Raw genomic sequence first — 12,783 nt, 5'->3', positions numbered from 1 at the left:
CTAGTGATGGCAGTATTGTGGCAGTCATTGTGAGATTGAGTTTATTTCACTCGGGCTCCTGCAGTTGATCTGTGTGAAAAGCTGCAGAAACAGAGCAGCAGCCTGGAGTAGCAGTGAGAAATTAGTAGTTCTAACATCATTTCAACGGAGTATAGGAAATGAATGCCTTTAAGCATGAATGCATATGTAGCTTATGCCATGTTTATGTTGAGTTAAAAGTTCGTTTGTTAGCTTGAAATTAACGCGATCATGATGCCCATTTTCATTAGCCTGTCTATGATGTTTCCATTATACGTTAGCATTAAGCTAGCGGACCTTAGTATTTTCTATATGATTGTAGCAGTTATGCAAGCTATATCAGGAGTACTTTAAGGATTAACTCATGCTGTATAGTTGATTGAACACACTTTTGTTATTGAAAATGTGTGATTTTAAGATACTTTCTTTCTGTGTATTTTAGTTTTACAGTAACTTAATTTGGGAGGCAACAAATAAAAAACCTGAACCAGGAAGCCTTTGTCTCTCATTTGGAAGACCATTTATCTATCTGCCAAACTAAACACTTGCATTCGGGGAGGGCAGAATATATATGGTTCTGTACAATACTCATCTTTGATTTGGATGTAATTTCTAAGCTTTGGCTTTGTTGACAGAGGTGGTAAACTAAGCACCTCAGGTGTGCATATCCATTGCTAGACCAAAAAAAACAAACTGTGGAAGAATAAACAAACAGTGGGACATCAGCTCTGCTTGAACCGGAACTCGCTTTAAGCAGGAACCAAGTGGTAACCCACCGTGACGTCACCCATTGGTTTGTGAACTGCAGATTTGAAGCCTCGAGTTTGCAATTTGGTCATCGCCATATTGATTTTTTGAAACCAGAAGAAACCATATTTGGAGAAGAGGGTGGAGCTGAGGAGTAGTGAGGGGTGGATCTGACCTAAGAGCCAGGGTCAGTATGTACACCCACCTACACCGGCTATCTGACGGACTGTGCAAGGCTGCTCTGTGTGAATCCAAATTCAGTCATTTTCCATAAGTCAAGGTAAACTCTAGTACGAAGTGATAACTTACTTTTAATAGCTAACTGAAAGCATGTCAACATTTGGAAAATATTACACAAATGTAATGTACACACAGATAATGAAATGTTATTGTAACTGAAGTTACCATATGCTAGCTTGCACACAGTGTAAGCATGTACTGTATGTAAGCTAACTGTACAGTAGCAGTAGTATAACATCTTGTGGTAAAACCATAGACTGTAAATGGTAAAACATTATACTGTTGTGTTTTAAAATTGGTTCTGTGAATCAAAGGTTATCGCCTGATTTAGTGAATGTTGATGACAGCGGTTATTTATTGTAAAACAGTACAATAGCTTTTATACCTAACTGGATGGAGTACTGTATTTTCAGATAACTGTGTGGAGTTCATCTTATAAGAGTGCTTCTTATTTTACCTTTTCCCGCTAGACTATCATACATATCTCACTATTAAAATGTTTCTTTCCATCCGGCCAAGGTCTGGATCACTGGGGACAGCTACATCCATCATGGAGCCTAGAGAGCGACAGTGACCACAGGGAACAACCTTGGTGATGATGTCTCCATCCATTGGTTTGGGTTTGGGTGGTCTGAAGTGTAAGAGTTGTCTAACACCTCTACTACTTGTTACTAAAAATAAGGGGTTTAACAATTTATTATCCACGCTTGTGACAGTTCACCTTTACCTTGATCAACAAATGTATTTTATTTTTATAAAAGTTACTGAATTTAGTAATTTTTTTTGTTACATACCTTTCCATTATTGTTGATGGTTAATTATCTTGTTGAAATTGATGATTTTTAAAGGTGCAATAAAAGTATTTATTTATCTAAGTTTGTTGATGGTTTTATGGTATGAATTATATCTGATATAAATTTTGACGGTTGCAACATGCACAGATTGTACAACAACACACTGATGGAGGTTTTGCCAAAATTTGTAATTAGAAGACTATTTCTGTGTTAGCTTCGATAAACAACATAAATAATACAAAAATGTATTAAATGTTAATGTCCTAGAACATTGACAATGAAGGATTAAAAGCCAGATATTTTAGTTTGTGCTTTCCATATGTTTTATGTACTTTATGTACTATGAATTTTCAATTTCAATGACATTCACTGAACTGTACTGTTAAATTCATCACAAGATGTATGGTAAATCTTGAAAACCCAGGCAATACTTCTGTAGTCTCTCAGTACACTTTAATCACAGTAGGTTTATTTAAAATTCCATAAACAAAAATACAATCACAAATTAGAAAAACACTTTAAACACATTTCAATGACAGTAACAGCAGATATGAGTAAAACTAATTAAGCTGTATTTTACTATACAAAAGAAAAAACATAAAAGGACATAAAATATCAATGTCTTTACTGCTTTCTTAACTTAAATGTTCTGAAATCTCACTGTCAAATCTTCAGTACACACCAAATATTTTGTAAGGCTAATATTTCTGAATTGGTAACAGCAGCACATATCTGTTACAAAAGTCACATTTTGCTCCTGGTTGCAGTTCTGGTTGGACAGCTGCTGTCTAGTGAAGATCCTTTAAATGTCAAATGCGAAATACTTTTATTTGTGAAAGTTGTGACTAGAGTTGATCCATCAGTTTTATATTTATAAACCTGTCAACAACAGCATAAGTCAAAAGTAAGAAACTGAGCCTTTGAAAACTAAGGACGGAGAATATTAAACAAACTTCTACAGAACTGGTCTGTCCTTTCATTATTGGCACCTGAACTGGAAGTGTTTTTCTGGCATAATCATCACCCTCCATTTGAGAACTATGGATGCTGTCCATGCAGCCTCCTTTCTCCACAACCAGATGAATGGAAAAAAATACTTTGCTCTATACATGAAGTCCTCCTTCTGTTGGCAGTGGTCCTTCTGTTTTCTACTGTAAGTATGCACTTACAGTATTAAATGAATGAACTGCTACATGTTACATACTAATGTTATTTTCTACATTGTGTATTATACATAATTTCTAACTGTATTGTGATGATCGGAGTGAATAAACAGAATTTCTAAATAGAGATTCTAATGTGTGCCTATTGTGCAAACAGAATTTCTTCTGCAGAGGTAAAAAGAAAGACATCGGTGTAACACAGGACAATTACAGGCACACATACAGGGACCTAAGTATGAAGACATATGTTTTATAAAACAGTCTTTATTACAACACATCAACACACCACAATTAATACTTGACTTCACGGCGACATAATCTCTAGGATGCTTCAAATTATGATGCCAAATTGACATTTTAACTTGCATTAATAGAGCGCAATATGAGCAGAATACACCAACGTAGTACACTTCGACTGGATTGTGTGTTCCAGAAACACAAAAATAGCGTTGGTACCGTAACATTAGTTATATGCACATTTTAATTGGGCTTTTAACATTATATTCAAGCATGTATTAACACCTCTAGAGTGTACACAAGTCACCATCCCGGCGGAGCCATGTCCCGTTTGCATAGAAAACGCTTGGTAATCAGCTAGCGCTAGCTAGCTGGGTTAGCAAGGTACATTTGTAATTTATCTTCACTATGATATCATTTGGAATTTGGGATGCTAATTTTGGCTAGCGAAAACAGGATTAAGCTAAAAATAAAATGTAACTACTGGATAAACTGAACAGCCGATTCTTTAGAGTGTCTTTTGGTACAATCACATGCTGAACAACGCTGACATTTTAGGCGAACAAAAAGTTAAAACTAACTTTCACAAACTGAAAACATAATAGAAGGTCAAAATTTAAACTGTATGTGGACAACTCTAGGAAAAAAATTAAACACTAAACCCAGAAACAAGTTCATGGCTAATTAAACATAGTTGCTTCTATGAAAAAGCACTGCTCTTGATTGACAAGTCACAATGTGTCAATAGCCACACCCCAATGCATAACCTATTTTATCGTCTATTTTCCTCTATATGGGACTATAATTTAAAAAATGAACATCATGTGGTATTGAAGAAGATTTTAAACTAGCGATTGAGACCATAAACTTGTTATGAAAACATTTACTGGGGTAATAAGTGAGAAGTAGGGCTGTTTTCTCATAGACATAGAATCTGACTTCTTTTTGCAACCAGTGGAGTCGCCCTCTGATGGTCATTCGATAGAATACAGGTCTAAGGCACTTCCGCATTGGCTTCATTTTCCGGAGCCGGAGTCTGTGTCCATTTTTATATACAGTCTATGGCGTATACTGACATCACATGTCAAATCCAGTGCATCTCATTGGGTGCCACCGTCCACCACACAGTTCTTGTATGTGTATTTCATATAGGACAATACAGAAATATTCATGCTCTCTAACAATTGAGAACACATTTTTTTATACATGTTAACACCCCCACTTGCTCTCACATTGTTATCTTCACAAACAAAAGAAACATACTGTTTTCTGCTTTGTTCAATGCAAGTTTCCACATACATGGTTACCCAACAAAGATAAACTGTGTGAACTTAGTTAGCTTAAACTTTGTTGCAGGTTTTGTCACCACATCTCCTACCATCTCGTCTGTTGAACAGTAGTCCGAACTTATTTTTCATTTACAGTTGGCCTTATGAAATAATACTTTATGTCAACAGGCTTGCACCTTTGTCCGTTTACAGGATTCTTTGTTAGAGCTACTGTACCCTGGTTATCTTCATAAATCTTAAAATACCTTCAAACAGTTGTGCTTGGAAGATACAGTCTTGTGTGGTTGCGGCTAACGCCATATACTCTGCTTCGCAAGTTGATAGTGCAACAGTGGACTGCTTTTTGGGTTTCCATGAAATTAAAGGACCATTCTCATTGAGGCTTACACAATAACCAGTTGTACTAAATCTGTCAGTTACATCAGCTGCCCAATCCGCATCACTGTAGGCCTGTAGCTCTAGTTTCTTTTCACATTTTCTGTAACACAGCTATTTCTCAAATGTGCCTTTTAGATATCTCAGTAGGTGTTTTACAGTAGACCACATCGGTCTTCTATTGGCTCAGAAAAGTATTGTGACAGTTTGCTAACGATAAAACTCAGATCAGGTATTGTACACGTGATAAGATATATTAGGCTACCCACTGTCTAAGGTTTACGGTCTTGCATGTCAAACCTTTCAAGTATTTTTTTCCACATATCTTTCTGTGATATTTTTACACATCCATCGCTCTGGTCAAAATCTATACCTAGAAAATGTTTCAGTCTGCCCAAGTCTTTATTCTTAATTTTTGCTGTGGGCATCTCCTTCACAACTTTTAGCGCATTTTCATCACTGGCAACAATGATCAAGTCATCCACCCATATTTTCATGATCAGCTTCTCGTTTTCTGATACCCTTATGTAAACACAATGATCAGCAGGATTTTGCACTAGTTGTTTTCATTCAGTTAGTTGTGCAACATCTTGTTCCAGTTTCTGCCTGATTGTTTTAGCCCATATAGTGACTTCACTATTTTATACACCAGCTTTCCATTTGTGCTAGATTTCACCTCATAACCTTCTGGTTGTTCCATGTAAATCTTGCAATCTATTGGTGCATGTAGATAGGCAGTTTTAACATCCATCTGATGTCAAATCAGGTTTTCCTATGCTGCTTTTTGCATCAACACCCTGATACTGGTCAGGTTGGCAGGAGGAGAAAAAGTCTATTCTCATCTTTTGACTGTATCCTTTGACTACAAAACTTGCCTTGTATTTGTCAGATCCATCAACATTGTTCTTAATTCCATATACCCATCTAACTCCTACTGCCCTATTCTCAGGCAAGTTGGTAAGGGTAAACGTGTCATTTTCTCTCAGTGATTGCATTTCATCATCCATTGCTTTAACCCATTCTTTTGAGTTATGTGAGGTTACAGCTTCCTTGAATGTTAGGGGTACATTACACATTAATCTGTAACAATAATCCATGTTAGTCAGTATCTGATCATCACTGTTCTTATTACATACATATTCACTTAAATAACCTGGTTTCTTTCTCACTCTAGGTGGGTACCGCATGGATTCATGATTAGCCTCACCTGTTTGAGCTTGGCTGTTGACTTCAGGCATGATTACTTGTACCTGGCTCTGACTACATTCTAGACTCACATTTGTGTTTTGGCAATCTGCTCTCTATTAGCATACACCTAGTTATGTCAAATAGAGTGCGCCAATTTCGCTCAGCAGTACCATTCTGATGGTGAGTATGGGGCTGAGGTATCATGTCTTATCCCATTTTTGTTAGGTAGAGCCTGGTAATTCTTTCCTGTGAATTCTGCACCATTGTCAGATCTGATACATTTTATCTTCCCATATGGGGCTGTATCTGCAAGAAACTTCTCTGTTGCTTGCACTGTGTCAATTTTAAGAAAGTACACAAACACTGAACTGAAATAATCATCAGTGAATGCTAACGCACACATTGGTCAGTTTGTACAGTTTGTAAGAGGTACAGTCTGTTGTACTCATGAATTTTGTACCGTCTTTGTTTTGTAGGATATCTTTCCCTTGTTTGAAGATGACAGTCACTCCATTGGCAGTAGCAGCTTTTACAGAAAAGATGTCATGTGGGTATGAGGGAATGTACAACGCCAGCATTGTGTTATGCCTTTGCCCCTTGCTTTCAATCAAGCAACCCTCCGCATCTCCTCTGCGTTCAGCGACTCCTTTACGTCTTGTGTCATTAGCCAACTCCACACAGTGTGTCTCTGCCTGGAAATTGTCGTAAAATTTTTTGAACTTTGCAATATCAGCGACAATATGCAAAGTTGCCCCTGTATCCACCATCAGACCTTTTTCCTCAACACCATGCCCTGACTGGATCTCCGTGTCCTTGTCGCTCATCTGGGATGCATACTCCTTGCTGCTCTCCTCCTCGTAAACCTTTCGAGCGTCGTCCTGCCACTGTTTCCATTTGCATGTTGCATCTTGATGTGTAGCGCTTTTACAATGTTTACACCGTTGTTTGCGTTGACATACTCTGTCTTTGTGTCCTTTCAGGCCACACCTGAAGCACACACTGTCCTTACTCCCGGTAGCCCGGTCACTTTCACTTGCAGAATCGAGTCTCACACTCGGTTGTACGCGTGGCTTAATGACGTTGTCATCGGATACTGTTCAGTGTCATCATAATGCCATAATTTAGTTTTGAATTCAGCGAAAGTCACTGTCGCCTCACTTTGTGTGACATGAACAGCAAATGGTTTGAATGATTCTGGTGATCCATTCAAAATCATTGCTACTAACAGCCCATCATTCAGTGTCTTACTAGCATTTCTTGATGCTGTGATAGCAGTCTCTGCATGTATAACACGCTCAGTGCTTTCCACCTGTTGTCCACAGCTTTTCACATCACTAGCAACAAACTTTTATCATTGAGGAACTGGATTATCTCCGCATATACCTCTGCATTTTTCTCTCTGTCATCTGACGAGTCTTATTCCCAATCATCGGCAGGCTCATTTAAAATAGTGTGTACCCTTTGCTAGACTGAAAAAATAAACTGCAGAAGAATAAACTTACAGTGGGACATCAGGTCTGCTCAAACCAGAACTCGCCAGCGACATGACTTTTGACATATATTGACATCACATGCCAAATCCAGTGCATCTCATTGGGTGCCACCATCCACCACAAAGTTATTGTAGGTGTATTTCATATCGGACAATACAGAAATATTCATTCTCTTTAACAACTGAGAACACATTTTTTTATACGTGTTAACAGGCTTCCTACAAATTTCCTGTTTCCATTCTTCTTTGTAAGCCTTTAATAGTTTTTGGTTAACTCTGTTTACATTACACTGTAGATTATGCCCAAATATAAAATTCAAATCAGCAATGGAAAAAAACTATTGCAACCTCTTGAGTCCAAGTATAACTGTGTACTCGGTCCCAATTAAAGATCTTTTTTGTCTGTCTTTCCTCTGGCAACTGAACCAGGTGGTTCCACAACCCCACAAGTTTAGCTCTCTGCTTTACAAGACATGGCTCCCATCCCATATCACCTTCAATAGCTCACTTAACAGTGAATTTGTGCACCCTAAGGAAACATCTTATGGCTTGATTCTGGATCGCATTACTGTCTGGGGAATCCTGAAAACCCCACCCAACCCAACACCTGCAGCATATAATAAAATAAGGCTACCATTGAATTAAAAAGATTTTTTAAAAAAACTGAAAAGCTAAGGTTCGGTAAAAGTTTCAACTTATCCTTAGCACTCTTCCAGCTGAGTCTGCCAATATTTCAATTCCCTCCTCATACAAATATTCATTAAGGGCCAAACCAAGGTATCTGTAGGAGCTGGTGTAATTTAAAGCTATTGAGCCAAACTTAAAAATGTTCTTTGTTGTTCACGCTGCTTTCTAAAATGTATCATCTGAGTTTTTTCAACATTCAGTGGTCCATAAACTCAAAATAGTTAACATTTTTTGTAAATTAATCTCTGACTGCAATCAACACAATATTATCTGCATACAAAAGAACACTTAAATTCATATTATCAATTGGTATTGCTAGGTTGGCCTGCTTAAATTCTTGGGCCAAATCATTTACATAAAGGGCAAATAATGTAGGGGAACGTACACTTCCTCACTTCATTCCATATGGAATAGGGAACCAACCAGTCCTATAGTTATTTATCTCAAAACATAAAACTGGAGCTTTATAAAGGGCTTTGAAAGCATCACAAAATGTACCATCAATACCAGAACTTAATAGTTTATACTTTAAAAGGTCTCTGTCAATCAAATCAAAAACTTTCTTAAAGTCCACAAAACAAGCAAATGTATTTTTCCCTTTCTGTAGTCTTGCTCTCACCACAGAGGATATAGCATAAATATGGTCAATACATGCTCTATTTTTTCTGAAACCATTTTACTTGTTAACTTATATTCCATTAGTCTCTAAGTATTGAATAAATCTGTTAATAAGTATGCTTGAATATATATTCAAGCATATGTAATTTAGTTGAACTCTATTATCAACTTTTACAGATTAAGGGATAGGTTTTATTATGGATTTATTCCACATTGAAGTAATAATCCCATTCTGGAAACATTTTTGAAATAGACAATGCAGTATATTCACCAAGTATGGACTTTTAAGGACCTCATTCGGAAGTTCTTCCACACCCACAGCTTTGTTTGCTTTAGCTTTGTCTACCACTTTCTGGACATCCTCCAGTGTGATCTCATTATTCAATAAATAATTCTGATCATGTATTGTGTAACTCACATTTTACTTTACATACCATTCATCCGGATAGTATTCACAGCGTTTCACTTTTTCCACATTTTGTTATGTTACAGCCTTATTCCAAAATGGATTAAATTCATTTTTTACCTCAAAATTCTACACACAATGTAGAAGTATTCATAGCCTTTGCTCAATACTTTTTTGAAGCACCTTTGGCAGCAATTACAGCCTCAAGTCATTTTGAGTATGATGTTACAAGCTTGGCACACCATTTTTTGGGCAGTTTCTCCCATTCTTCTTTGCAGAACTTCTCAAACTCCATCAGGTTGGATGGGGAGCGTCGGTGCACAGCCGTTTTCAGATCTCTCCAGAGATGTTCAATCTGGTTCAAGTCTGGGCTCTGGCTGGGCCACTCAAGGACATTCACAGAGTCGTCCTGAAGCCACTCCTTTGTTATCCTGGCTGTGTGCTTAGGTTCGTTTTCCTGTTGGAAGATGAACCTTCACCCCAGTCCGAGGTCCAGAGCGCTCTGGAGCAGGTTATCATCAAGGATATCTCTGTACATTACTGCATTCATCTTTCCCTCGACTCTGACTAGTCTCCCAGTTCCTGCTGCCGAAAAAAACATCCCCACAGCATGATGCTGCCACCACCATGCTTCACTAAAGGGATGGTATTGGCCAGGTGATGAGTGGTGCCTGGTTTCCTGCAGACATGACGCTTGGCATTCAGGCCAAAGAGTTCAATCTTTGTTTCATCAGACCAGAGAATTTTGTTTCTCATGGTCTGAGGGTCCTTTAGGTGCTTTTTGGCAAACCCCAGGCGGGCTGTCATGTGCCTTTTACTGAGGAGTGGCTTCTGTCTGGCCACTCTACCATACAGGCCTGATTGGTGAAGTGCTGCAGAAATGGTTGTCCTTCTGGAAGGTTCTCCTCTCTCCACAGAGCAATGCTGGAGCATTGTCAGAGTGACCATCGGGTTCTTGGTCACCTCCCTGACGAAGGCCCTTCTGCCCCGATCGGTCAGATTGACTGGGCGGCCAGCTCTAGAAAGAGTCCTGGTGGTTCCAAACTACTTCCATTTACGGATGATGGAGGCCACTGTGCTTATTGGGACCTTCAATGCTGCAGGAATTTTTCTGTACACTTCCCCAGATCTGTGCCTCAATACAATCCTGTCTTGGAGGTCTACAGACAATTCCTTGGACTTCGTGGCTTGGTTTGTGCTCTGACATGCACTGTCAACTATGAGACCTTATATAGACATGTGTATGCCTTTCCAAATCACGTCCAATCAACTGAATTCACCACAGGTGGACTCCAATCAAGTTGTAGAAACATCTGAAGGATGATCAGTGGAAACAGGGTGCACCTGAGCTCAATTTTGAGTGTCATGGCAAAGGCTATGAATACTTATTTACATGTGATTATTTTTGTTTTTTATTTTTAATATATTTGCAAAAATTTCAAGCAAACTTTTTCCACTTTGTCATTATTGGGTATTGTGTGTAGAATTTTGAGGTAAAAAATGAATTTAATCCTTTTTGGAGTAAGAATCAGAATCAGAATCAGTTTTATTGCCAAGTATGTTTTCACATACAAGGATTTTTTTCTGGTGATTGGTGCAATTGATCAGCAACAGTGGGGCTCTCTAGCCTTGTTGATAAGGCTAATAGCAGATGGGAAGAAGCTATTTTTGTGGCGAGAGGTTTTGGTCCTGAAGGACCGCAACCTCCTGCCAGAGGGGAGTGTCACAAAGAGTTTGTGACCAGGGTGGGAGGAGTCAGCTACAATCTTCCCTGCACACCTCAGAGTCCTTGAGGTGTACAGGTCCTGGAGGGATGGAAGATTGCAGCCAATCACCTTCTCAGCAGAGTGGATGATACGCTGCAGTCTGTTATTGTCCCTCTCCGTGGCAGCAGCGTACCAGATGGTGATGGAGGAGGTGAGGATGGACTCAATGATGGAGGTGTAGAAGTTCACCATCATAGTCCTTGGCAGGTTGAACTTCTTCAATTGCCTCAGGAAATACATCCTCTGCTGAGCTTTTTTGATGAGGGAGCTGATGTTTAGCTCCCATTTGAGATCCTGTGTGATGGTGGTTCCCAAGAAGCGGAAATGCTCCACGGTAGCCACGGGGGAGTCGCACAGGGTGATGGGGGTGGGTGGGGCTGGGCTCTTCCTGAAGTCCACTATCATTTCCACTGTCTTCAGAGCGTTTAGCTCTAGGTTGTTCTGCCTGCACCAGGTCACCAGACGGTCAGTCTCCCACCTGTAGGCAGACTCATCGCCATCAGAGATGAGTCCAATGAGAGTGGTGTCGTCTGCAAACTTCAGGAGGTTGACAGACTGATGGCTGGAGTTGCAGGTGTTGGTGTACAGGGAGAAGAGCAGAGGAGAAAGAACGCAGCCTTGCGGGGATCCAGTGCTGATGGTCTGGGAGTCAGACACGTGCTTTCCTAGCTTCACGTGCTGCCTCCTGTCAGACAGGAAGTCGGTGATCCACCTGCAGGTGGAGTCAGGCACGCTCAGCTGGGAGAGCTTGTCCTGCAGCAGAGCCGGGATGATGGTGTTGAAGGCAGAGCTGAAGTCCACAAACAGGATCCTGGCATAGGTCCCTGAGGAGTCCAGGTGCTGGAGGATGAAGTGGAGAGCCATGTTGACGGCGTCATCTACAGACCTGTTGGCTCTGTAGGCGAACTGCAGGGGGTCCAGGAGTGGGTCAGTGATGGATTTGAGATGGGACAGGATAAGGCGCTCAAATGATTTCATGACCACAGAGGTCAGGGCAATGGGTCTATAGTCATTTAGACCTGTGGGCCTTGGTTTTTTGGGGACAGGGATGATGGTGGAGGATTTGAAGCAGGCTGGCACGTGGCAGGTCTCCAGTGAGGTGTTGAAGATGTCCGTGAACACCGGAGACAGCTGATCAGCACAGTGCTTCAGGGATGATGGAGAGACAGAGTCAGGACTGGCTGCTTTGCGGGGGTTCTGCTTCTTAAAAAGCCTGTTGACATCTCTCTCCAGGATAGAGAGAGACGTTGCTTTGGTAGGGGAGGTGGAGGGGGGTTCTGATGTGGCTCTGATGTGGAGGTTAGTGTCAGGCTTGTCCCACTGTCTTTCAAAGCGGCAGTAGAACTCATTCAGATCGTTGGCCAGATGGAAGTCGTTAATGGAGTGGGGGGGTTTAGGTTTGTAGTTAGTGAGCTGTCTGAGCCCTTTCCAGACAGAAGCAGAGTCGTTGGCTGAGAACTGGAGCTGAAGTTTCTCAGAGTACAGTCGTTTAGCTTCTCTCACCGCTTTGCTAAACCTGTACTTGGACTCTTTAAACCTGTCCCTGTCCCCACTCCTGAAAGCTTCCTCCTTTTGCCTCCTGAGCTGACTGAGCTTAGCTGTGAACCAGGGTTTGTCATTGTTATAACTCACCCTGGTGCGTGATGGGATACAGCAGTCCTCACAGAAGCTGATGTATGACGTCACAGCCTCTGTGAACTCATCCAGACTGTTGGAAGCAGTCCTGAACACATCCCAGTCAGTGCAGTCCAAACATGCCCGCA

Source organism: Trachinotus anak, unplaced genomic scaffold (genome assembly GCF_046630095.1).
Source record: "Trachinotus anak isolate AG129_WGS33_773 ecotype Australia unplaced genomic scaffold, CSIRO_AGI_Tana_v1 ptg000019l, whole genome shotgun sequence".
Lineage (NCBI taxonomy): Eukaryota > Metazoa > Chordata > Actinopteri > Carangiformes > Carangidae > Trachinotus > Trachinotus anak.
The sequence above is the reverse complement of the archived record's forward strand: the minus strand, read 5'-3'. Positions refer to the sequence as shown.